Source organism: Emydura macquarii, unplaced genomic scaffold, assembly GCF_026122565.2.
Source record: "Emydura macquarii macquarii isolate MOO-44397 ecotype Brisbane River unplaced genomic scaffold, CSIRO-AGI_Emac_v2 contig_1483, whole genome shotgun sequence".
NCBI lineage: Eukaryota > Metazoa > Chordata > Testudines > Chelidae > Emydura > Emydura macquarii.
The window spans coordinates 269,329-296,803 of record NW_027131620.1 but is presented as its reverse complement, the minus strand read 5'-3'; the positions used below and the strand labels follow the sequence as shown (position 1 = coordinate 296,803).

Below are 27,475 nucleotides of genomic sequence, written 5' to 3'. Positions count from 1 at the left end.
CTCCTGCACATACTTTGCTCGGGCTGTACCACCAGCTCAGGGACTCTAGCACTGACAAGGGTATGGAGACTATCTTGTCTATATTGTGCCGAGTTGGACAGTAAACCACAGCTAATCAAGCTTGCAGAGTCCTGAGGTGCAGCCTTGCGTGCTGCACAACCTAGGTGCGTGCCACACAACCTAGGTGCATGCCGCCATATGTTCCAACAGCTTCAAGCAGTTCCTAGCTGTGGTGTGCGGGTAGCAATGCAGGTCCTCTATAAGGCCCCGAAAGGTCTGGAAATGAGCCTCTGGGAAGGATGCTCTGGCTTGGTCTGAGTCCTGTACAGCCCCGCTTAATCCTATCCTCCTGGTGGGCGCGAGGGTCGACTTCTGCTCATTGAGTATAAGACCCAACCTGCCAAATTTAGCCTTTATCAGCCTTACATCTGAGTCCACCTGAGCTCTGGTGTTCCTTTTGACCAACCAATCATCAAGGTAAGGAAACACTTGCACCCCCCCTCCTTCTCAGGAATGCCGTTGCCACCACCATACATTTGATGAACACGCAGGAAGCTGCTGACAGTCTGAAGGGCAAAACCGTGAGTTGATAGTGTGTTTGGTTGACAACAAAATGGAGAAACCTCCTGTGGCCTGGGAAGATGGCATCATGGAAGAACACATCCTTCAAGTCAAGGGCAGCATACCAATTGCCCAGATCCAGCCAGGGGATAATTGAGGCCAGGGAAACCATGCGAAATCTCAACTTCTTCATGAATCTGTTGAAGTTTCACAGATTGAGAATAGGCTGAAGCCCTCCCTTGGTCTTTGGGATTAGGAAATAGCAGGAATAGAAACCCTTTCCCCTGAGCTCCTAAGGAACCTTTTCTATCGCTCCTATTCTTAGAAGCGCTTACACCTCTTGCTGAAGGAGTTCCTGTGAGAAGGGTCCTTGAAGATGGACAGGGAGGTGGAAGGGGATGGAAAGGAGGGTGCAAGGAGAACTGGAGGAAATATCCCAGTTTCACCATGCATAGGACCCACTGGTCAGAGGTGACTGGAACCATGCATGGTGGAAGTGGGATAAATAGTTCAAAAATAAAAAGGGTGGATCTGTTGAACTGACTGTGCACCATCCTCGGGCACGCTCTCAAAAGGTCTGCTTGGCTCCTGCGGACTATGTCGTCTGTCCAGAGTCGTAGCTAGAGGAGAGTTGTTGAGATCTCCGTCTATTATTGTTTTTGCCCCTTCTCCGGTTTGCGTCTTGTCTGGATGAGCCTTGGTAAAAACAGGGCATAGGCTGTGGCCTAAAGTGTCTCCTTTAAGGTGCCAGAGTGTGTTGCCCAAAAGACTTCAGGGTGGTCCAGAAGTTCTTCAGACTATGCAACTTAGAGTCTGTCTAGGATGAGAAGAGGTCTGGTCCCTTGAACAGGAGGTCTTGAATGGTCAACTGGACCTCGTAAAGAAGGCCCAATGCCTGGAGCCAGGAGCTCCGCCTCATCACTACCCCCAATGACACTGTCCAGGCCACCGCATCAGCACTGTCCAGGGAAGCCTGTAGCAGGGTCTTAGATACAGACTTCCCTTCCTTTATAAGGGCAGCAAACTCAGCTTTGGAGTCAGACTGTAATGACTCTGTAAACTTTTCCATGGATTGCCATGAGTTGGAAGCAGATCTGCTGAGGATGGCCTGCTGATTAGCTATCCGAAGTTGGAGCCTCTTGGTAGAATAAATCTTTTTGCTGAAGAGGTCCAACTTCTTAGCCTCCTTAGGCTTCGGGGTAGAGCCTTGCTGCCCCAGTGCTTCCGCTCGTTGGCAGTCGCCACCATAAGCAATCCCAGTGATGGGTGAGTATAAAAATGCTTGTGACCCTTTGATGGGACAAAGTATTTCCTTTCAACCTTTTTGGCCATCGGGGGCAGAGAGGCAGGTGTTTGCCATAATGCAGTGCTATTGTCACAAATGGTCTTAATTAGAGGGAGGACCACTCTAGGGGGGCCTACAGTGGTCAAAATGTCAACCATGGGGTCTGCTCCCTCAATGAGCTACTCCACCTGGAGCCCATGCTCTGTGCCACCCAGCGGAGCAGCTCTTGGTGAGCCCTGCTGTCGTCCGCTACAGGTGCTGGTAATGCTCCTGCCATAGCTTCATCAGGTGATGAGGAAAACGATGCCCTGACCAGCCCAAGTGAAGATTCATGACCTTCCGCTCCTGAAGTCACACAGAGCAGGCCCCCCCATTCTCAGTGCTGTAGTCAAGGAAGTTATCAGGTCCCGCACTGGGTTCGGAGCCCTCCACAGTGCCCTGTGAAATACTCCTCGTCATATAGGGAAGGGGGCGGGTTCTAGCATCCAGTGCAAGTGAATGTGATCTCACCAAGAGGGATCCCTGAATCTGGTGTACGCCCATGGGGTCCAGAATGGCCACTAAGTTGACATTTACCACTGCGGGGCCCAAGGCATCACAAGGGGATGTGTCACCTCTCCCCTCTGGCACCTGCTGTGGTGCAGGATCCCCCATGAGGCATAAGATTCAGCCTCTGAGTCAGAGGAGAAACACTCACTCCTCAGAGACCACGGGGGCGCAGTACTAGTCGTTGCTGGTGAGCAGCGCTAGGGAGACCATGATCTTGCCAACATGACAGGCTGCCCTTGGATGGCACCGTGGGTCTTTTTAGTGCCAGGTCTTGATCCCAGTCGCAGAGAGACAGAGGTGGCAGGGCCGTATCCTCAATAAGCTCTCTCACCGCCTCAAATGTCTCTAGTGTTGAGGGAAGCTGTAGGTCCTCTTGCCTCTCCCTCTGCAGGGAACCCAATGACTCCAGATCCAACGTGCCCCTCCTTGGGCCCAGAGCCAACAGTGCTGAGACAGTGGGCTTGGAGCTCAAGTGGCCTGGCATGGGTTACACTTTATTAGTCCCTGCAGCTGACAACTTCAGTGCTGGAGAGCACCCCTTGCCTGTCTTCCCGATCTGCTGTGGTGCCGAAGAATGGAAGCGGTGCCGCTGCTCTCCACATGCTGGGCCCTTCGGTGCCGAGGAAGTGTGCTGGTGCCAAGGCTCTTTTGGTGTAGAGGATTCCACAGTGATGCCGAGGTGCACAGTCTTTGTTCCACCGAGCTCTGCTCCATAGGTCGAAAGGCAGCCTCCATTAAGAAAAACTTCAATCTTTGACTGTGATCCTTTTGGGTCCTAGGACAGAAGCTTCTGCAGATTTTGCATCGATCCCACTGATGCGACTCTCCTAGGCATCTAAGGCAGGATGAGTGCGGGTCGTCCGTTGGCATAGGCTTCTAGCAGGACCAACAAGGCTTGAAGCCAGCCATACTCCATCTCCGGGAGGGGAGGGGGAAAAAATGAACTATTCGATAAATGGGAGTACTTAAGCTAAACTAAACAATGCTAACAATCAACTATTACTAATCACTAACTATTTACAGGTACTTAAGAACAAATGATAGAGGAAAAGCGCTTGCTAAGCAAGAGCAGCCATGTTCCAGCGACCACCAAGGGTGGTAAGAAGTAACTGAAGAGGCGGGAGGGTCAGTAGGGCCCTATATAGAGCACCATGAAGGAGCAATTCCAGGGGGCACTGGAGCTGACCCTACCGGTATTACTGAAGGAAAATTTTCCAGTGAACTGTGAATGCAGCACACACACACCTGCTTGGAATGCACATAAGCAAGCACTCAAAGAAGAATGCCCCTTTCCTGCCACAACCGCATGGTCTGTGACCCAGAGCAGAGACTGCTGCTGTCCTTGGAGAGCATATCTGAGCCCCCTTGCCTGGACACAACACAAGGGTGCCTGCACGTGGCTGGCAGCTCCGTGACCTCACAGAGCCTAGATAAGAGAGATGCAGGTCAAACTGTTCCACAATGACACTCGGCTACCCAGGAGTGACAGGCCCAGGGGGAGGCCAGAGGCCCTGGGTGCCCAATAACTAAGAAGGGTCATTTTGGGCAGAGCTTTCCCTATGCTCTCTGCTATGAACTGCAGGCTCTCTCAGGACAGGTGCTTATTGCAGCTCTCCAGGACACTTGCTCTGCAAGGCTAAAAACAGTGTAGCCATTGGGGCTCAGGCTTTGAAACCTGACAAGTGGGCAGGGTCTCGGCACCTGGACTCCAGACCCAACCCGAACATTTACCCTGCTATTTTTAGCCCGGTAGCATGAGCCCCATGAGCCCAAGTCAGCTGACACAGGCTCTGAGCTTTGCAGTCATGGGGTCTTTTTTGCTGTGTAGATGTAGTCCTAGGGGCCCGGGCAGACCTGTGCTCAGGTGGCTAACCTGTGCTACCACATCCACACTACCTGGTACTTGTGCGAGCTATCACAGGGCTGTCTATGCCACACATTTTTGCTCCGAAGGGAAGACACCTCCTGAGTGGCTTTAACATAACATCTGCTACCAAGCCACAAGCAGAATGAGAAAGGGAGAGACTGGGAGCTCTGGGAACAACCACTCTGCCTTGCACAAATGGCAGGAGACCTGTTAGCTGAATCCTCAAACATTCACAAAGATTTGGGGCTTTGGTGCTGCCCCTGCCACAGATGACGCCAGGATGGTCACAGGACACAGAGCTGGGCTGAGGGCAGCTCATGCTGGACAGTTGTTAATAAATCCCTCTGCTCTCCCTGTCCAGATAAGAGCAGGAGCACGCAACTCTGCTCCCTTCAGCCCACAAGCTCTGAAGAGCCATTGCAGGTGCAGCTGCACAGAGCGGAGACTTTGGGGCTTTGTTTGCAACTTCCAATATTACCATCAAAGAGGGACACGGGGAGGGGAGAGCCAGGGAGCAGCCCAGGGAACACAGGGAAGAGCGAGCAAGACAGACTGATGTAGCGACAGGGAGAACAGAGAAGCAAACAAACTGCGTGAGAGAGAACAAAGCCAGGGAGTCTGTAGGCAAGTGGGATTGGGGGTGGTGTACGTGTGTGTGTGTACATGCATGTGAAGAGAGAGAGTGCGTGACTGGCAAATGCACAGACTCCTTGATTGTGACACCCCTGCACAACCAGTCCTGCACTGCTTAATGCAGACGACTTCTGGGGATAGACGCTGGAACTGTGCCCAATATCCTTTACCCATTCCTGGGCTTTATCTACACCAGGGCTTTCTGGCAAAGATCTCCCCCACTGCTAACTCCAGCACAGAGCTGAAGGGACGCTTGGCGCATGCAGAGCTCCCACTGATTAATCCAGTGTTGCTTCACCCTGCTCCAAGCAGAGTCAGCGACTTGGTGGCAAAAAGGTCACCAGCTGCATCTGTGTTAGCCACAAGGGGACACTTCTGCCAAAACCGCCAGGCAGAGAAGAGGAAAAAGCAACCTGCATTGACACACCATGCCTGGGAGCTGTGGGACCAAGAGAAGGGGTGGGGAAATCAGCTCAAAACAGCAATCTCCAGCTGAACTAGAGACCTGTGCACGACATCCTAATCACTCCAGAACCACCACCACCTCCCCCCCTCACACACACACACATGCGCGAACAGTCACAGCCGCATTGAACCGGCTACCCCAAAACCTGAAGCACTCTGAACCCACTTGTGGCCCCAAATTAACTGCATTAATGCACAGGGAAGTCCAGTGATCACTGAGCCACCATCATTTATCCAAACGAACCCATGCTGTCCAGCAGATGTGGTCTGCATGCCCGCTCAGACTGCGTCTACACGGGGAGCTGGAAGTGCGAGTCTCAGCTCGAGGAGACATACCCACCCTAGCTCGCATCAAGCCAGTGCACTAAAAACAGAGTGTAGCCATGGCAACCCAAGCAGTGGGAGAGGCTAACTACCCCAAGTGCATGCCCATCCTTGGGGTGGCTAGCCCCTCCCGTGTCTTGCGTTGCCTGGCTACGTTCTAGTTGGAGCATGCTAACTGGAGGAGCGCTTGGGAGAATATCTGGGAATCACTCCTCAAGGCAAGTGTCCACGGTCACACACTCAGTGCTCCACTCCCCACGGCTGCAGACTCGCTCTGGCTTTCTTCTCTCTCACTCTCTCTCCATCTGCTTCCTTGCTGCTCCTGTTGCTACATCACAGTCTCGTTTGCTCCTCTTCCCAGTGCTGCTCCGTTGGCTCTTCCCTCCCATGTCCCTCTCTAGCTGGTCTGAGGATACCCGTAGAACTCACAAACAAAGCCCCCGATCTCCGTTCTGTGCAAATGCACCAGCAAAGGCCCTTCAAAGCCCTACGTACTGGTGGGAGCAGCCAGGCACACAGGCTACTGATGACAGGACTGCCGCCCAGAGAGTGGGTTCAGGCACTCACCAGCCCGCAGACACCCTCACTTGGCTCCGTCCTCTCCTCTGAGTTGCTTGACATCAGCCAATAGCTAGAGCTGCCTCAGCCCCCAGCATTCCCTTGAGACAGAGCATCCGGCTCCAGCCGAGCCCAAGCAAGCCTGAGGCAGTGCTGCTGGGGGGCGAGCTCCCCAGTGGGCCAGCCCCGTGGGCTCCTCTTGGTCACCCACAAACACTGTGGAGTCCTGAGAGCTCAGGTGCTGCCACCAACTGCAGCTGGCCAAAATGTCACATGCCCACCTACAGACCCACACCCGTGACCTCCACACCTGAATATTACAAGTCAGGGTACCGAGGGGTGAAGCCAGAGGCCTTAAGAACGCTACACGGGTCCAAACACAGCAGTCCTGTGCTCAGCATCACAGGCCACTGGGAGCTCCACAGTGCTCCACTCCCTGCTCAGGACACAGTCCAACCCAAGGTCTGTGGCCTGACTTATAGTTCTCCGGGGGCTCAGGACTACCTCGCCAAGAGACCATCTCTCCCCTTACAGCCGCAACCTCCCATGTCTTCCACCAGAACAATGACACTGCCCACCAGGCAAGGGAGGCTTATGAATGCGGGAGGCAAAATTTTCCCGGAGTTGTACTTGGGCTCTGGATTGCGCTGCCACGAGAGGGAAGGCACCCCAGGCCTCATCACATCCAGAGGAATGCAGGCCTCAGCTCCGAGACACAGCTTTTCTCACTAAGGTCTGTGCGGACAGACAGCTCCCCCATGCATAGACAGACACAAATCCCAGAAATTAAACACACCAGTTCTCCTACAGGCTGGGAGAGAGTGACAGAGAGACTGTCATTATTATTTCTATTTATAAACACTTGGGAGACGCCAAATAGCAGAGCGATGGGTCCAGACAAGAACGAGGAGAGAGAGAGAGAGAGCTGCCTACAGCCTCTGAGCGTGCACATGGAAGCACAGGAACTTCCCTGGAACATGGGAATGAGGCCCAGATCCCAGCTCAGAGTGCCTGGGTGCTGCTGAGGTTTGTACCCCAGGGCTCTCAAATGGTCCCAGCCCTCCCATCGCTTTCATTTAGCAGCAAGTTTGGCTCCTGTCAACGAGGGCAGCACCTGTCACAAACACAAACTCAGCTCTCCCTGGCCCGGCAGGAAACCCCGAGGCGATTTTCTGGCTCACAAGGCAGAAGAGGCACCGAAATAGTCATGCCATGCAGTGTGTCCATGGAACTTTGCATACGGCTGCACACTGGATCCATGGACCAGGGAAGAGTAAAGGATCCAATTAGACAGGGTAGCAGCCACAGCCGATTCCAAATAAATGCAGGAATTTGTCTGGTGATCCTGGGCCAGCTCTTCAGCTAGTGCCAATGGGTGTAGCTCCTCCAGAGACAATGGACTGAAGCTGATTTCCATCAGCTGAGGACCTGGCCCATTGTGTCTATGTGTAGCCCGGACCCACCTCACTAACCCATCAGGAAAGTCTCTGGAAATGAGACTGGCTGCTCTCCCCCAGCAGAAACACTACCTGCCCCAGGGCAGTCTGGGAGCATTCTGTGCTGTCAGGCTCTGCAGGGCAGGGGCTGCATCTCCCTCTTGTGCTGAACGCACCTAACACACAAGCACCACTAGCTGCAGCCCGTCCCCCAAACACCATCCCCCAATGCCATGAGTCAGGGCTGGAAGTCACCCAGAAGCCCCTGCTCCCAGGAACAGCAGCATGCAGGTTGCAGGAGTCCTGGAAAGCAGGAGTGCAGCAATGGTTGACAGGGTGCTCTGCTGGCATACCACAACTGTGAGGGGTGCCTGGGTGATTTATTCTGTGCTCACTCCAAAAGCCTCACTAACCATCCATCTCTTACCAAAGCACTTTAGCACATGGAGCCAAACCCTGTTCACCAATTCTGAACTGAAGGTCCAGGAATCAGTCTCTGCCAGACCCCAGCCTCTCTCCAGACAAACTGCCAATGGCTTATTAGGACAGAGCTCTAAAGCGCACATCTGTCACTGCTCTGCTAGTCCGAGCCCATTCAGAGAGTTTGCATGTAGCTTTCTATGCCTCAGAAACACTGAGCAACGCCAGGGCTGGACACAGCAACATGGTCTGCCAGCACAGCGGCCAGCTCTCTTCAGCCTGGTCTCTCCTGTCTCAGCTAATCCTTCTTCTGGGCTTGGGCAAAGCAAAGCCTGCGCTGTATGCTCTCCACAGGGAGCGCTCTTGCCTCATGCACACTACCCACAGCCACAGCCCCAGAAGCCAGGATGCACCAGAGCTAGCTTGAGGGACCAGCCCAAGCCCAAGCTGTGGTGATAAAGCAGGGAAGGGGCACTGAGTAAGGCATACACATATTCCCTGTGTGGCAGCCAGCTTAGTGAGACTAGCACAGCTCGTACCTGCCTGTTTGCAGACCCGAGTTCAAGTCTCACCTCTGACTGTCCCTTGCAAATTAATACGTTAATTGGCATGTCAGCCTGTGTATGAAACGAGGAAGTGCGGCTCCCTCTGCTGGTGCACGGGATGCAGGGAAAGGGCCCTCCCTGAAAAGTCTAAAACTCACAGCTCCTCAGCATGAGATTGTGGTGAAGAAAGGCAAGAACCTGATTGATCAGCAACAGGGGCTAGTTCCTTCCTGGGGCAGCGCAGCAGGGCCTGGAGCGCAAGGGGCCTCTATGTGCTCATGCATCTGACGGGTGCTCAGTTTCCTGAAGCAGAGTTGTCCAGGGCAGCAGACGGCCACTGCTGTGCAGGGCACCGTGGGCAGCCGGGTGCAGCACTGGGGAGATCAGGAAGCAAAAACTGCAGCACAGAACAGTCTTTTATCCTGAATGTCCTGGCTGAAGAAGAGGTGACCCAGCAGAGGAGCAGCAAAATCAGGGCCTGGCTCTTCCACTGGACAGAGCTGGAAGAGAAGTTTTGCCCAGAAAGGCACCATGAGCCAACAGAAGAGTCAGAATCATAAGGAAGGATCTGTGTAGAGACTTTCCAAACCTCGAGCACGGAGGTCATTTCTGACGGACTCTCCAGACACTTAGACATTTCTATACCATCTATTTAACTACCATGGAAGCTGACCTGTCTTTCTCCCTATTAAATCCAACAGGATGTCTTGATAAGGGAAAAGCCAGCCACCCACAAAGGGCTAAAGGGACATGCTCAATATAACAGTGCTTCCTTGATTCTGCTGCAACCAAGCCCCAGACTCTGACAATGGGAGAGGAAAGAAAAACATCTCCACCATTGCTCAGCTTTGTGCACATGGCAGGCGTGGCTGGCAGTAAAATAGCTGGGCCCCTGAATGCCAGGGGAGGTGTCTCCCTGTTTGTCTGGCAGTCTCCACAGCAACAGGGCAGAGAAAACATTTCCAGATGACTGGAAAACTCGACTGTCCAACCAAGAAAACTGGCAGGGGTCCAGGAGCATGGAGGGTTTGGGAGGAGGCTCAGTGGGGACAGCTGGGGTATCTGGTCTGATGCTGCTTCTAACTCCTGTTCTGAAACTGGCTCAGTTGCTGCTGGTTAGGAGTGACAGGCACAATGGTCTGGGGGAGGCGTGGGTGGGCAGCAGGAGAGCTGGGCGGCAAGATGTCCCCAGGGTATGGGACACACTCACAGTTGGGGTGCAATCACCAGTGACAGGGATCACTGAAAACCAGCATTTGGGGATTTGGGATTCCAGGGAACAGCTGCCATAGGAATGGGGGCAGATCACCTTCAGCACGGCCACTCAGACGGATGGAGATGTGTACTGGGGAACATATGCTGCACAAGAGGAAGGGAAATGGGGGTGAAGAAGGAGAGGGCGGACCCCCAGCCCATCTGCTCTGGAGGACCCACAGCCAGGGGCATTTGGTTCCAGGTTCAGGCCCCCTCAGAATGTCAAGGAGCCTGTCTGGGGGAAGAAGAGGCAGGACAGGCCAAGGGCCAGGCCCAGAGGGGCAGCAGTCTCTTCTGGGGAACTCCTGCCCCAGGGGCAAGGCAACAATGGGGAGAGACCCTCAAGTCAGCATGCTCTCCTGGGCCAGCAACAGGCTCAACCCTTGGGCCACCCTGTCAATATTCACTCTCCTCAGACCTCGATGGACAGATGGACTCAAACCACCAGAGAGAAGCCAGACGTCCAGCTGCCTTCCTCACCCCATGAGGAGCCTGGAGCCAGGGGCTGTGTGTGGCGGGGGACCTGCATCCCCCTCTCTTCACAGGCTTCAGCTGTTTCTCCCTTCCCTTCTCTCACTGCGCTCCCAGGATCTTGTATCGGGGGGCCACACCCCTTGCCGGCTGCCCACCCCTCAGCTGTGGGACCTCCGTTTCCGCAGGCTCTAGCTACCTCCCTGAGCCCACACCGATCACAGCCCGGGAGGGGAATGGGGGGACCAGTGGTGGAACAAGCTACGTATCCCTGAGGGTGGGCTGACACTGTTCACCCCCACCACAGAGACCCCAGAAATTCATATTTCTGCTGCATGCTCTCACAGAGCATGGCTCTGGTGCTTGCTGGCTGATCCAAGGTTTATCTCGAAGAGAGAGCGATCAGGCACACACCGCAGGGCAGAGATGGCTTTGCCCTATCAGGCCTTTGTCAGTGCAGAAGGGTGCACAGCTCTGGCGCTGGGCTCCTTGCGTATTTCTCCTGAGATCGTGTTGTAATCCGAGCCTCGGGGAAGCTCTGGTTTGCCAAAATACTGTTTCAACATATCATTTTCTCCAGCTGCTGCTGTTTCTGTGTTTGCAGTGTTTGTGCTCAAAGGGGTGTGTGTGTCTGTCTGCCTATGTCTGTCTGTCTACCTATATCTACTGTGTGTCTGTGCCCATGTCTACACACTCCACTGATAATGTAGGTTTGGTTGCTTTGGCATTTCTGTTACTTGCTGAGATGTTTCTATGGTGATTCCCTTCATTTCATGTGATTGGCTGGTTTTCCAACTGCTGAAGGTATGTGGTCATCAGCAACTTCAGGTGAGTTGAGGCCCCCAGGTTCCCAGTCACCTACAGTCATTAACTCCACCAGCTGCAGTTAATTAGGGTGAGATTAGCAAAACCACAGCAGAAGAGCTCCCAGCACTCACAGCAGAGCATAGCAATGGAGCGAAGCAAAGCTAACGAGAGGAGGGAGAGGGGGGCAGAAATCACAAAATCCTTTTCCTTCAACTCTGTGGATGTGGATGGAGGGGGACCAGTAATGGAACAGCAACAGCGAGAGGGCTGTGCAGAAAGAGACAGCATGAACACACCCAGGCAGGTGCAACAAGGATTGCCTGGCTCTGCAGCAACAGAATAATCCCGCCCGTAATGCCCCAGTCTGGAGCCACACAGCCTCTTTGGGCCTCCAATGCCATGGCCAACGCAGAAGCCTCCGCACAGATACGTTCGGCAGCAGGCTCCAAATCCCTGCCAATCATCTCTGTTCTCATGATAAAATCCTACTTATTTCTGTTCTGCGGCCCCCCAAAACTCCCCTCTAACACTGATGGCAGGAGGCTCTCAGCTCTGCCCAGGAGACAACAGCCTCATGCTTCAATGAGACAGGCACCCAGCCAGTAACTGTTCCTGAAGAAACCAACAGGCTCCATCCCATCGCCAGCAAACACTACTTCCCCCATCAGCAAAACTGCTCCCTTGCTATGCCAGCAGAGACTGAGCACAGCCACTGGACTGGGACCCTCACCCTGGACCCCTGGCCGAGCTCAGGAGCCTGGAGCTGGACAATGGAATACACTCCCTTCCCCGAGTGCCAGACCCTGTCTGTGTACACCTGTTAGATTTATAGGCACTTTGCCCAGAAGTCAATTGTGTAGCTAAAGGGTTCACTGCACAGGAGCCGAAGTGGAGTCTACCTCAGTGACTGGGTTCCTGTCAGCTGGAAATTCCTGGGCACAGGCTCCACAGGCAACCCCGTCCCTCTGACTGTAACGCCAGGCCTGTGGGATGCAACACAGGATCCAGGACCAATTCTTTCAGCACTTCAGCCCTCAGGCTTTGCCTCATTCCAATAGCCTAAGCCAGATCTCAGCCAGGCTGCATCACTGTGTCACTGCAGCTCCATCTTGCTAAGACAAGCCGATCACTGGGACAGGAACTCAGATGACAAGTTTTCTCTCCTGGGCTTTCCTGATCCAGCGAATCCTGCAGGGTCCTCAGGACAGTGATCACCTCATAGCACCAGGTCTGACACTGGCAATCAGCATGGTCTGAATCAAGAACAGGGAGTCCGAGAATCTGAATCCAGGCAACTTGGGGGCACATGACTTCCCTCTTGTGTTTATCCTTCTCTCGGATGCTCCAATGGCCCGTGTCACTACAGTATCTGAGCACCTCACTGTCTTTAGTGTATTTATCCTCACACCCCTGTGCGGCAGGGCAGGCTGTTACCCCATTGTACAGATGGAACTGAGGCACAGAAAGACAAAGTGACTGGCCCATGGTCACACAGGCAGTCTGCGGTAGAGGAGGGAGACTGGGTTCAACTCCCAAGCCCTAGGCACTGGCTCACAGAGGCAACAATTATGCTCTAAAAATTGACACTTGATACTAAAATTCAGCATCTGTCTAATTGCTCATTTGGGGTGTGAATCACAGGGAATCCCCCGCCCCTCGCTCAGGTGGGTAAATTCCATCCCTCCCTCCCTCTCTCTAGGTACTGCCCGCACCAGGAGCTACTCCCAGAAACGTGAGCTTTGCAGTAACAGCATGTCCCTAAGCCAGCAGCCAGCTCCCGAATGCTGGTCCCCACAACTGCAGTCTTGTAGGAGCCCACGTGAGATCCAGCCAGGGCTCGCAAGTGCCTTCTGAGGAACAGCATCTCCAAGATAGACCTATGGCTTCAACAGATTTTCCTCACCCTCCTTCCACTGGGCTCCCAGCCAGGCTTGTGGGATTAGGGAAGGCCAAAGCTCCCGTAGGCAAATTCCACATCTTTGCTGCTTGACCAGAGAGAGAACACTCAGCACATCTCTCCTCTGGCCCGGAGCACTAGGAAAAGCAATGCTCAGAAGGCTGCTGCCGGCAGCGGAGAACACCCCGTGTGCTGCCCAAACTGCAAGCGTGGAGGTGTATTAACTAGGATAAAATCCAGCACCGCCCAGGGCCACAACAACCAGCTGCTCTTTGCCCGTCAGCACAGAGCAACCTGATCTCCTCATCAAGCGGGGCAGAGACGGAAAGAAAGAAACAGAAAATGACGGTAACACAAAGACAGACCGAGGGGGAGTCTGGAGCAGTCGCTGTAAACAGGACCATTGTGTAGAAAAAGACAAAATGACTGGAACGCGCTGTCCCTGCACATTTCCCAGGCTTTTTGTCCAGGCTTTGCAAATCATAAGAAGTCATGATTAAATGTAACAAAGAATCTAAATCCTGGAGCAAGGGATCCCTGTGGTGCCCGCCGATGGGATCAGAGGGCCTTTGGCTTAGCATCCACCAGTCGCAGCCCAGCCCTCAACAGCGAACTCCAACAAACAAATCAGAAGCCCCAGGAGATGAGCAGGTAGCAGGTGCCCGCCCTGCATTAGCAAGCAGGCTGCACCTAGCGCCCTGCAAGCCAACACCCCACATCCCGAGCTGATGCAGGGAGGGAGACTGATGAATGGCTCTTTGCTGCTGTAACAAGCAGGCAAAACGCAGGCTCCATATGTGCTGAGGCAGAGCCAGGGCTGGTATGGTCACTAAACCCAAACAAGTCCAACTGCACAAGGAAACGAGGGGAAACAAAGCCATCCTGGGGACAGAGCTGCCCTGGGTGAAAAATCAAATGCTGCATGAAGATCCAGAAAGCAAAGGAAGTCACCGGCTCTCCCCATCTTCCTCCCAGAGGTAGATTTTCACCTCCAGCTCCCTGAGGAGACAACTGGGGCACAGCCTGTGCCAGTCAGTCAGTCAGTCATCCTTGAGAGAGGAAGCAGACTGAATGCTGTTTGTATTCCCTCCTGGCTGGAAAGGCACTGTCACAGTGCCTGGCTGAGCTGCTAAAGCCAGCTCAGAGCACAGGGCAATGCCATTTAAAACTGTGGTGCAAAGAAAATTCAAGGTCTAGGGACCAAGGACATAAGGCTGGGCCACACACCTCTCCAGCCAACCGCTCTTCACCGAGAAGCCACACAACATACTGACCTCAAAGATGGAGCAGAGATCCAGGGAACAGCAAGCCAATCACACACTCTACACAGATTGCACAATCCACACACCGAATGCAAGGAATCTATACCTCCATATACCCTTGAAATATGATTCCTTATAAAACTACATAATTAACCTATATGTCAATGCTCACACAATTCCTGCTGGATATACATGTGCAAATATCATGCAAAGGCCAACAAAGAAGAAAAGCAAGTATGGCCACAGCTAGGGTGACCGGAGAGCAAGTGTGAAAAATCAGGATGGGGGTGGGGAGTAATAGGCACCTAGATAAGGAAAAATATCAGGGCTGTCCCTATAAAACTGTCAGGTCAAATTTGCCCTAAAACTTGGGTTTTCTACAGAGAAGCTTTAAAACCACTTAACACCTCCATGCAAATAAAATAAAGAGTCAATGGACAGGAAATGGTTTTTCAAATAAAGATTTCCCCTGGATTGTTTACAGCACAAATCCTGCTGCCTTGGACTAGTGCCTAAGACGACGAATTTCTAGAAACTGATTATAAATACAAGTAAAACACACTAGTCTGTTTTCATTGCCCAAATGGAAAGACCTCCAAAAATAACAAAACAACATACATGGTAAACAGTAAATTTGGGCCTGATCCTGAAAATCCTTATTCATATGTGTGATGATTTGCAGAATTGGGCCTTTAGATATTTTAAAGACCCAGTTTTAATAGCCCCAGGTGTTGTTTGGAACAGAGAAAGGGAATGTTGTTTCTATATATTCTCTTTCACCTGACAGAGGCCTTTTGCCAAATTTTCTGTAAGACTTGTTAATTTCATGTAAAAGACCATTTTAAAATTGGCCTAATTTTACCAATGACTCTTCTGTCCAGGGTTTGAAATCCATGTCTCACACTATTCAGTGTCAGGCACGAAAAGCAAAGGGCAAGTGTTTGATTTGTATTGCAGGGGCAAAGCTGGTATTTACTGTATATCAAATGATGATTTTTTTTTTTAAACACATGCTATGAACTGTTGACAACCCAACACCTCCTGCAAGGAACCCAGGCTGGATCATTCTGTTCTCAATCTCACTGAACCCAATGGAGTTGCACGGCATGTAAATCAGGGCAGAATTTGATCTGCCTTGTTCAGATTTTAGTGGACTCTGCTTCATGCTATAGTCATTAACTCAAGGCCATGTCAGCATTTCCACGGGTTTGTCGCTGAGACAGAAAAACAACTTTGGGGTGGAATACAGCCAGCTAGGTCTCAGCCAGGCAGAAACATGCAAGACTCTCTCACTCCCTGCTTTTACTGTATAAAATACCAAAATCAGTCAGTCTGGATAAACTGCTTCTTTGGGGGATTTTGAAAAATTATGTAAAATGGCCATGATCTCTAACTTGAAGAAGGGTCTGCTGCACATGCGCTCTAGATACTTTCCAGAAGGAGGTGGGGGAGCTTCTACAGGTTTTATGAAAGAAATCTTAGCACAACCTGATGCTGCATCTACACTGAGCTTCCTGGTAAACAGAGTCCATAACCTACTAAATTAGAGTCTGCAGGTTTGAAACACTCTGTAAATATCAGGCTGTCATGAGCAATTGAAACGGGACCCGAGGAAATAGTTTGCATTTGAAATTTCCCCAGCAGAACAGAAATGCCAGCTCAGGGTATAATCTGCAAGGCAGGTGATTGCAGAGAACCCAGTGTTGCTGCTCTCATTCCTCAGGCCATCCAAGTGCACTCAGAGCTCACTTCACCCTGGACAGCCCATGCTCCGCCCGACTCTCATGCTGCACTGAGTTTTGGTTTATTGTCTGAACTTCACGCAAGCGCCTGGCTCATGCTTGCTACTATTCACATCATCATTTCTGTAACAGGCTTTGTTAAAAACCTACATTGACACCGACGAAAAAACTAACTTTAAGGAACATTACAAAGGACACAAGTGAAGAAGAGGCAGCACTAGGCCAGCCACTCCCTCATTCCCTCCCCTTGTGCTGGTGCTGCAGAGGTTCACCAGGTTAGGGCTATTTGGCTAAAAGCCCCTCCCCCAACCTAAGGGGAGGAACTACTGGACCGGGACTGGACTGATGTGGCGGGGGCAATGAATGAAAAAACAGGAACAGGGGTGACGGCCAAAGGGCGGGAACCTGCAGGGACCCTGAGCACACACACGACTACAGGAGTCTCGGGCAGTTCCTTGTAAGAGTGAACCGCAGACACCTGAGAGCCCAGGGGCTGCGGAGATGGGTGCTCTAGAGCCCCTGGGACAGACACCCAGAGCCTGGTGACGATCTCCACGGATCGCATCTGCCAAGTGCCTCCATGGAGAACAGCTGATCGGCTTTACATTCCCTTGGCTGCCAGAACTCCCTCCAACGGCTCTCGCTCCAGCAGGACACCCCAGGCTGCATCAGTCCTGACCCCACAGCAGCAGCGGAGCCTGTACTCAGCCCAGGAAGGTGGCAGGGGTCACCCGTGCACAACACACTGGTCGCAGGGCTGTCCACCAGAGCCTACCTCCGAGCCCCTGGGTGCAGAGTGACAGCCCTTTGCCAAGCCAGCTATGCCAGGAAACCCACCGCGCCAGCCCAGCCCGGCTGGAGTGCCATGGCGCAGGCTGGAACCAGGCACCAGCACAGGGACCCGGGGGTGATGCAAAGCAGAGCTGTTCTTCGCCCAGCCCGTGCCCCTCCGAGCCCCTGCAGCTCGGGGCACCTGGCCTGAGCAGGCAGCGCAGCGCAGAGCTCCTGAGTCACCTGCACAAGGAGCCATTCAACCGGACTCAGCCCAAGATCGCAGCAACCCGCCCCTGGCCCCGAACTTCGCAGCTCGCCCCGCTCCCGAAGTAACCCCCGGCACCTGCGCCCCGCACTGCTCGGCGGAGGCTGCACGGTCTCATGCCCAGAGACTGGGGGACTCCGCCTGGAGCGGCAGGAAAGTTTGCAGCCAGGCGAGAGAAGGGGAAGTTAGGTTTCTCCTCGCCCCTCTGCTCCGCGGGGGCTGGCAGGGAGCGACCCACCGCCCGGCCACGCGGCAGCCCCGGCACCCAGCGAGCAGGCAGACGCGCTCCCTCTGCTCCGGGAAGCTCCCGGCAGCGCCCGTCTCCCCCGGCTCCGTCCCCGGCAGCGGCTCTTACCTCGGGCAGCGGCTCCAGCCGGATCCTCCCGACAGGGGCTCGCCTAACATCCCGCGGGGCTCGCATCGCCCGCGCCTGGCAGCGGGAGCCCGGCACGCTCCCCGCCGGGCTGCGCAGGGGAGAAGCCCCGCTCCGGCCGCGAGCACAGCCCGGCTCCTGGTGCCGACTCCACCGAGCCGGCAGAGCGAGCGGAGACGGAGGGAGAGGGCTGGAGTGTGACTGGGGAGGGAGGGCGCACCGCACCGCACCGCACGGCACGGCCTGGCCCCTGCTGGAGACGCTGAGAATGCAGCGCTGCCGGGGCTCCAGCCCCCGCGGGCCCTGCACGCCGATCCTCCCCTCCCGCACCCAGCCTCCGTCTGTTCCCCAATCCTCCCCCCTACAGCCTCCCTGTGCACCCCCTCTCCTCCCCCACAACCTCCCTCTGCCCCCCTCCACTCCAGCCCTGCCCACCCTGTTCCATGAGGCAGACAACCCCATCATGCCCTGCAACCCACACTCCTCATGACCCAGGGTCTGCCCCAGCAAGACCCATCAGGACCCTTGGGAAGGAGCGAGCTGGGGCAGGGGATTAGGCTGCAGCTCCAGGGCTGCTGTGTGACCCTGGGGGGCCTTGGGCTGGAACCTGCCTGGCCCCTCTGGACTCTCAGGCCCAGGAAGCCATGGGGCACGTCTGCCACTCACAGCCCCAGGCAGACTCACTGCACTAGAAGTGCAGAACAGTGCAGCAGGAAGATGGCCATGCAGAACAGGGTGCTCCAGTAGAAAGAGGCATTGCTGCCTGGAGAAGCTGCAACAGCTACTCCCTCTAGGGCCTGGGCACCTACCAGCCTGTGTCTCACCAGCCACCGAGCCAGGCCAGTCCTGTCTGCCCTCCATCAGTGCGCCCTGGCCGAGACACCAGGCGAGGGTAGAATGGGGCAGCCCTTCCAGGCACTCCTCCCCTTCTCTGTCTGGGACCCAGTCAGAAAAGAGGAGGAGCAGCACCCCCTCTCTCCCTGCTGCCCAGATGCCACAAGGATGGGCACCTGGCAGGTTACAAGTTCTTTAGCACAGGGAGCAGGCTTTTCTTTGTATAGGAGTACAGCATCCACACATGGGGCCCCACTCCTGGCCTGGGCTTTCTGAGCACTACCCCATACAAATTAAAACAATCCTGGCCAGAGCCCTTCTCTGGGAGTTGGCCCAGCCTAGCTCACAGGCAGGGAGCTGTTTCTGGCATGCTCTGTAAGGAGAAGGCCAGGCAGAGGAAGGGTCGCATTCTGTCCCACCATCCCATGGCTCAGCCGTTCCGTTCCGTTCCATTGCATACAGGCTGAGGGGCAGCCCTACAGACAGCACTAGATCTTAACAGTCTTTCATGGGCAGACCCAGCACTGAGTTGGTTGAAGCAAAGTCCTGGCACATCTGTGCATGGAGGTGAATTGACACTTAGCACAAGGAGCACCAAAGCTGAGCTGGAGTCAAAGTAACACTTGCAAAACTTGGGTACCTCTCTGGGCACAGTCAGCAACCCTCCCAGCCCAGTAGAAATTGCACAGCCGAGTTTCTGTCACTGCTCAATGGCAGGGCACTACGCCAACAGGAGCATGTGCAGGGATCATTCATTCTTACACTGAAAAGCCGCTACCGCGGAGGTGGGACAGGAGCTGCTGAAGGGCAGACAGTTACATACCCAAAAATTTATGAGATGACGTGAAGAAGAAACCTGGGTCCAATGGAAACCATGCAGGTGTTGTAGGGAAGTGAAGTGTAATCAGCCATAGGGTAACTAGATGTCCTGATTTTATAGGGACAGCCCCCATACTTGGAGCTTTTTTTTTATACAGGCACCTGTTGCCCACCACCCCGTCCCAATTTTTCACACGTTATCTAGTCACCCTAATCACCTGTCAGGAGCTAACTGCCTGGCCTGGGACTTTAATGATCTCAACTGGCCAGGAGCTCAGTGCCTATCTCAGCGGAAGGAAGGGTCCTCCAGGATCACAGCACTCCAGCACCCTGCTGGGGCACTGGAGCCAGCAGTGAATGAGCAGGAGTGGTGTCACCAATGGAGTCTCTGTGCCTCTTCTTGCAACACCTGCGTTTTCTCATCCAACTTCTGCCCAGGCTCAGTACTGCTAACTACAGGGTGTGTGACCATCTCAGGGCCAAAGGGAGATGGGGGAGAATGAGCTGGGAGCAATAACCTCCACTGGTGTTCAGCAAACAGAACTGGAGCCAGAGAGGGGGGGCCCCCCCGAGGAGTGCTGGCGCACAGGGCACGAGTGAGGTGCAGGCAGGGCACTCTGGGAAGGGTCAGGAGACATGCATGTCTGTTCAGCCAGAGGGCCAGTTTGACTAGTGCCCAGCTGCATGTGGGGCTCCCAGGCCCTGCTATTCTCGTAGGGATACAATGAAGCCTGAAGTACAGCTGCTCTGTGCTGTCTCTGGCGTCTACTAGCAGGGACCTCCCTCCGTTAGGATGGCTTGGAAGTGGCTGGGCCCCAGTCAGAAAGAGGAGCAGCAGTACCCTCCCTGGTGCCCAGATGCCACAAGGATGGGCACCTGGCAGGTTTCAAGTTCTTTGGCACAGGGATCAGGCTTTTCTTTGTATAGGAGTGCAGCATCCAACATCATGGGGCCCCAGTCAAACACTAACTCCCAAGCCCAGAGGACCCAGGCCACAACCCTAGGGAAGTCCACCTCTGCCCAAGATGCCTGAGGTCAGCCTGTCCTGGCCACTGCCTGTGGTACAAACCACTGGGCCCATCTGGGTTAGTCGAAGTGCCTGACAAAGGTTGGGGTCTGCACAGCACATGCCACACATGGAGGGAGCTCTCACCCCATAACTCCCCCCCTTGTCACCCTTCGGGGTTGAGGGCAAGACTCTGAGCTGGGGGGAGGCAGAGACCAGACACCCTCTACCTGAACAGTGGGCACAGGGGAGGAGCAGTGTGAGCACGCATCCAGTGCCCAGCAGGCTGGTATCCCTCTGGGCAGTGAGATGTGTAAGCCCCTGGGCACTGGGCTGTAGGTGCTCTGCTCCATCTCTGCGGGGCATGGATCGCTAGCCCCATTGTTGCTCACTCTCTGGAGCAGGGGGAGGTTAATTTCTTCAGCCCTATCCCCACGGCATATGGGCTGAAAGTGGGGTATGTGGAGCTGGCTCCTCTTTCTGCGACTCTAGAGGAACTTACCCCAGCTAGCAAGGGCTCTATCCCAGGTCTTCTCTACAGGAACGAGGGGTGGTCAGCCTCAGGCCAGGGGTCCTCTGACCCAGACAGCGAGCAGGGGTTTATTACAACCCCTTCTATGATGGCTGGAATTTACAACACTTGGGAGAGACATAAAAAAACCAGCCCAACATCAGAGACAGACACTCAGACTGGAGCACAAGGCCGGGAAACCCTGGGGCACCCTAGGGGAAAGGCACAAGAACAGAACCAGCTTTCCAGGGTGAAATGGCCTTCCACAGGCTGCTCCCTCGGCAAGGTTCTTCCAGACTCTCTCTGTCCCTGAATTCCTCTCTCCCTCTTCCATCTGCAGCCTTGGCTTATTCCCTTCCGTTTGTGGCATTTCCCTTCCACTTTCATGCCACGTCTTTAATTCTCAGAGTGACTGAAACCCTGGTCAGTCTCCCTCAGAATCTGCTGCCTTTCCCTTTTACTCTATGGGGATTTCATCCCATCTGGCTTCTCACTCCTGTTTATTGCCCTTCATTGATCTATCCTACCCTTCGAATAGCTACCTTTGTATTTTCTCATTCTTCCCTGTCTGCGGCGCTCTCCCCTGATTCTAGCACTCCCTCCCTGGGCTCCAATCCCCTCTCTTTATTCTCTTCATCTCTCTGTTTTTTCTCTTTCTACCATTCACTTGTTGCCTCTCGATCTCGCTTTTGTTGTGATTAGTCTTCTCTGCTCTGCTCCTTTCACGTGTCTATTCTCCCTTCTTTCTTTCTTTTCCCAGTCCCTGTGTTCTCCCTCTCTCTGTGTGTGCCTTTGTCTGTAGCAGTTGAAAGTTAAAAGCTTTTCCAACTTGATCTTGAGCAGCTTTTCCTGGCGCTTTCATCTCCACAGCACATTTGTAAAACTGCTCAGACTGAAGGGCCGTGACACGAACAACTAAAGAAATATCAGAAAAGAAACAGGGCCTCCTGACACAGGATGGAAATCTGCCATTTTCTCAGAGAAAAACTCCATGGTTCACAAACATTGAGATTATCTCTTTCCACCACTCTTGTAAACACAACAAGATAAAAACTATTTACTGGGATTTTCTCCTCCAGTTCTCAGACTTCCAACCTCAAGGAGTCTGCTGCTGGGAGGAGAGATTGGAGCAGCTGAGAGCTCCCCAGCCATCACTACTGCCCTGCTCCCTACAGCACTCCCTGCTGGAGATCCCCACAGCCAATACTCTTGCCCCATTCCCTGCTGTGCTTCCTGCCAAGAGAGGCTGTTCCTGGAGTAGCAGGGACTGGGAGTTTCCCCTGTAGTTAGTTCCCGCTCTCCTCCCTGCATTACTTCCTGGTGGCCTGAGGAAGCTGTGAGCCTCCCCACCCACCCACCCAAACAGCCAGTGCCTTCTGGTGGGTTTGTCTTTCCTAGGATGTCTGCCAAGTGCCAGCCAGACTCTGAACAAATGTAGTCAATTAGTGGAGTCCCATCTTGTGGCTGGGCTCACTCTGTGCCCCAGCTGCAGCTTAATGCAGTTCTCAGCTACCTGAAGAGGCTTTTTCTTACCCTTGTTTCCTGTGTGAGCTGCGCTGGACTCTGCTCCATTAGGCTGAAGTGGCTCCAGAGGGTGACTTCAGGAGAATGCACAGGAAGATATGCTTTCAGGCCAGTCCTTGCTTGGCTCTCTTGTTGCAGCCTGTCCTTTGCATGGGTTTCTTCCACCTGTCAGATGGGAGAGGGAGACACTTTGTGCAGGTTAATCTTAGGTGAGGTTAGTGGAAGCAAGTGCATGGGGGAGCTCTGAGCTGCCTGATTGGCTAACACAGCCACACTCTGTAATATGGAGCAGGTCAAAGAATCAGGTGATTCTGTGGGAATTCCTCACTGAGCAGCCTGTGCAGTCAGCTCTCACCGCTCTCTAAATCCTGCTGCGGCACCCCGTTGGAGAAATGGATCCAGTACAAGAATGGGATGAGCTCTGAAATTCACCTCTCTGGTGGCAGAGCCAGTGCCTATTAATCCACATCTCCATCACCCTGTCTATGTCTGGCTGTCTAACTATCCATCTCCCTGTCCCGCCAGCCAGCTCTGGCTTCCATCACACTCTGCCTAATTCTGCACACACTAAACCTCCGTCCAAGTGCAGCCTTTCTGGGGAAGCAGCAGGGCCTGCGGTCAAGTGCTCAGAATGCATTCAGGGGCAAATGGATAAAGGCTGGGTCCTGGGCTCATGGAAGAATGTGGCCTTCGTGTATTCCCACCTCATCCCATCTCTGCCTAGCCTTGTAGCTCCCGTGCCAGGCACTGGGGGACTCCGAGGCACAGACCTGACCCTGCGCGCCAGGTGGAGGGCAGCACGAAGCACGAAGCTTCAGGGTTTTGTTGAGTGGGGAGGTTTCTTGCTGTCAGGCAGGAAGTAGCAGCCATGGAAATCTGCCCCTTTCAGGTCTGGAATACACTGGCAGGTGCACCGCCTTCCTCCAGCAGGGATTCACACTGATGCAGCTGGGGCTGCGGCAGAGCTGATAGAAGCCCCCAGCCGGCTGGTGCAGGAGAGGTCTGAGAGCCGGTGTTCAGGGCACACTCACAGGCTCCCATCTCCCCTCACTCCAGGTTCAGTGAGCTGGGGGCCGATGCCCACCTTTCCCAGGGCCCAGGCTCCACACTGGGCAGGGAGCCCCCCTGCAGCACCCAGCTGGTGAGCGGCAGCCTCAGTTAAAGCTCAGGCTGAAATCCTGTGAGAATGGGAACATGTCACGAGGCCGATTTTGGTCCCATACAATAGCAGCTTTCATGACAGTGTCACGAGGTTTGGCAACACCCCAAACCTGCCCCAAGCCAAGCCAGCCTTCCTCAGGATGGCCTGGCCTGAGGGGGCATATCCAGGTGCAGCCTGCCCCTTCAGCCTCCCATGTCCACCCTTCTGCCTCCCAGGGGCAAGGCACATTGCCCACCCCCCCACCCTTGGGGCCAGGCACGTAGGACCCTGAGTGGGGGAGGTGGGGCCAAACACTGTATTGCCAACCCCAAATATTCAAAAATCATGAGATTAGGTAAAAATAATAGATTTGGTGTTCTTGTTATTTGCCTTCTGCTTTTTGAGCCTGTAGGGTGCACTGGAGTCACATTTTGAAGCTTTCTCCACAGCCATGAGGGCTAGAAACTTACTTTTTCTTTAAGAATGGAGGCTGAAATCATCACATATCCACTTGACTCCAAGAGCTGGAGCTTTAAGGAAAACAATAATTATCATGAGACTCGTGACAAAATTGTGAAAGTTGGCAACACTGTGAAATTCACCACCCTGCTGCCCCACAACTATCCTGGCATCAGGCTGGATGGTCCCTATCATGCCTCGGGCCATTCTGAACTCTCCTCAGCAGATGGAAGCCAGCTAATGGTTCTGAGGCAGCTCCTGCATCAAGATCCCTGCCCTGTCCCATGCAGCTGGGGGCCACGTGCTGGAGGAGGCTGGCAGCTCTCCCCAATCTTTATTCTCCCTGAGTACTGTGTCATTTGCAGACTCCATCATGTCAGCCCAGTGATTAGATTCCAATGTCTTTATGAATAATTTGTTGCGCAATTATAAAGCAAATATTTAATTGAACTTTATGTAAAATATGCTGCTGCATTTGTGCGCCCAGCTTGCTGGTTTGGGACAAGGATTGCATGAGTCCACATTAGGCCCCAAGAACCTACTGAGGAGTCTGAAACCAAGCCACGAAATAGTTCCTTCTCTGCCCCCCAGGAGCCTGCAGCCTGTGCAGTGAGAATACAGGGGCCCTGAGCCTCTCTTCCAGCTCAGCTGATAAGCTCCTGGGCTGGAAGACATGAAGGGGAATGACCCTGCTCTGGCCCTAACAGGTGAACAAAATGTGACCTCCTATAGCCACCTGCCAGACTCAGCCTGGCCCCAGCCAGCACGATGAGACTACATCTTCATCAGCACAAAACATGGGGGTTGGGCTGGCATAGGTCAGAGCATTTCAATGCCGTAATTGGCTCCAGGTCAGCTGTGTGACCATGGTTACTATGCAAAAACCAACCGAAATTTCCATCCGGCTCCTAGGTGTCCTCCCTGCAGAAATCCCCTGCATGGTTGGCCCTTTGCTGACAGTCTCTCCAGAGAGGACTGACTGGGTCTTGGAGCCTGAATCTCCTCCTTTTTCCAGCGCAGAGCAGGAGCACACTCATGGGGAAACTTGTACGTCAGCTGCCTGAGCTGCACCTGCACTGTGAAGAAGGGGCCTCGCTCCTTGGACTTGTCACTCCGACACATAACACCAGCTCTAAATTCAAGATTCTGAAGGCAGCAGGATGCCTGGCTCAAACAGAGGGGAAAAGCCAGTCCAGGATACCATATTGGGGCCAATGGCCTATACGAAAATGCACCATGCACCATTAGTGCTGCCTGACATCATCCCTGAGGCTGGGGCTGGCAGGACCCAGGTGGAAGAGTCTGGAAACAGCGTGGATTGTCCATGGCATCATCTGTGTAGGAAAAAAGTCCATATCAGCAAAAACCAAAGGAACTGGATGAAATCCTCATTTACTATGGTCTGTAAAAGAGGCTGAAGTTATTTCCAGCAGTGGAGAATTTGAAACGGAAAGAGGAAAATGAGCAAGTTGAAAAGATCAGAGGCTTCTTTTCAAACCAGTATCTAGTGCAGGTAATTGTAACTGACCTAGGGGACTATTGAAATTGACCTAATCCCAGAGTTTCCATTGCACGGAGTAATTTCAGGAGCAGAGGAGGGAGAAGGAGTGCTGTGTGGCAGCTCTGGACTGAGAGGCTGATGCGATAAGGTGGGCTACAGGGTGACAGGAGAGGCTGCAGGCAGCCAGCAAAGGAAATTCTGCAAATTGGAGACACAGAGTGGAGCAGGGTGCGTTAGTGAGACGGAAGGAGAACAGAGCTTTGTGCAGGGCTGTCCCTGCCCTATAAGCTGGTGTTCACATGGGGATGTACAGCCACGCTGGAGCGGGCAGAGGTCCCACTGGGAGCACAGAGTGCAGCTGTCTCCAGCCCACGTGTTCCCCTCATTTAACACATTACTCCTTGACTCACCATTGCCAAATTCCCCCAAATGCTCTTTAGGGACTGATCCTGGTCCCTGCAAACCTTTCAAAGGGAACAGAATGAAGCCCTGGGAGATCTTGAACAAAGGGCCTTGTAAGCTGTCCAAGGCAGACCTCAGGCCTGTGCTTGTCTCTTGCAAAACGCTGAGCACAGAGCCTGTTGCACTGAGCAGGGAGAAGGTTTCAGAGCCTCTGGAGCAGCCACGCTGACAATGTGAGGACGGGGAGCCACTGCACATTAAGCTAATGGAGAAGCATGGCCTGGATCAGCCAGAGTCCCAGCTCAATGGCGAGGGCTGCAGAAAGCCCAGCCTCCTGTGTGGAGTGGCTGTGGGTTTCACCAGACAAGCAGCAGCATGTGCATGGTTACTGGTGTCTCTGGACATGGCAGGGTTAAGAAGAGCAGCTCCTCATGGGGTATCCAGAGAGACTCCATAGCTGTTCCCCCTCCCCTGGGACATCTGCCCCCAGCTCTCATTCCACATTAACAGGGAGCTTGGTGCCTGTTCTCTCTGTCAGTCCCTCTCACTCTGCTCTTTCGGCTCCGTTCCCAGCTGCTCCTGCTGCATCATTCACCCCATCGATTCCCATTCAAAGGCTTGCTCACCATCATTCACTCCAGGACCAGCCCCATTAGCAGTCTGCCCGTGCCGTCGCCTCTGGACGCTCCCCGCTTCCCAGCCCTTGATGCTTTTCACTCACAGGCATTAAGGTATCTTTCAAGTGGCACCTTTCCACTTAGCCTGCATTCCAGGCAGTTCTTTCATAAACAAGTGCTTGAGCAGGCTCTGTGCCGTTTACTCAGCTCCACGCTTTCATCTCCTGTGTGAGCTGTGCCTGGTTTGAAATGCTGCCATTCAGCCTACAAGACACAAAGCAAAGGTGATGTTAGCAACCCAGCATCTGTGCAAGTTGGCTCCCAGACTGTGCTCTGCAGAGGGTGCAATGGTGTGGACTTAGGGCAGCCCAGAGGAGTCTGTGGGTGTGGTATGGAGAGGCCTGGGCTAAAGGCGATGAGGTGTCTTGCTCTATAGCTTGTCTGCAGAAAGGCCTTGCTGTGGGCTCAGCTCACTGCATGTCTTTCTAAGATACCCTTTAGTTCAGGCAAATCACAGGCTGGATGCCAGAATCTTGGGGAGAGGAGTGGGGAGCAGCTCTCTGGCCTGGGTTACACAGGTGGTCAGACTGGATGAGTAGAATGGTCCCTGCTGATCTAAACCTCTATGAATCTGGTAAACCCGATATTGCAGCCCATCCCAGAGCAAGGGAAAAGGAATGGGATATGAGCTGCAGTCCAAGGGAGACCCAAGGCGGACAGAGAGCACAAGGTGGTGTGTGCTGGCTGGGCTGAAGGGTTTTGTTAGTGCAGCTCACCAATCCCCAACATGGTCTGCCACTGGAAATTCCAAACACCCCATCCGTGGGGTTGGGGCATCCCTAGCTCATCTCAGCCCTGTCAGGGGGTCTGTGCTGTGAGCCGTGGGCCATCCCTAGCTCGTCTCAGCCCTGTCAGAGGATCTGCACTAGTTCCATTCACTCTTTGGGGCCTGACAACTCCAACACAGCAAGTTTTACTAAATGCAAATTATTAAACAATTATACAAGAAAAACCAACAACAATGTCCTAAGCTATTTATCAAGCTCTGCCCCATGCTGCCCACCAGGCACTGCCCCTCCCCCCAACCCAACCCCACTCTACCCTGCGCTCTGCCAACTGGGAACCACCCCCTCTGCTGCCCAACCCACACTGTGTCCCATCCAGCAGGTGCCA

The 27,475-nt window shown here is 53.8% G+C and overlaps 1 protein-coding gene across 1 annotated transcript in view; it reads right to left on the bottom strand.

The window, feature by feature from the left end:
* The window catches only part of CDH22 (cadherin 22), a 138,785-nt gene extending 121,078 nt beyond the window's left edge, over nucleotides 1–17,707 (bottom strand). The window contains exon 1 of the mRNA XM_067553910.1: nucleotides 17,471–17,707. The gene's annotated coding sequence lies outside the window, so the exon portion shown is untranslated. The remainder of the gene's footprint in view (nucleotides 1–17,470) is intronic.
* Between the last annotated feature and the right edge of the window lie 9,768 nt (nucleotides 17,708–27,475).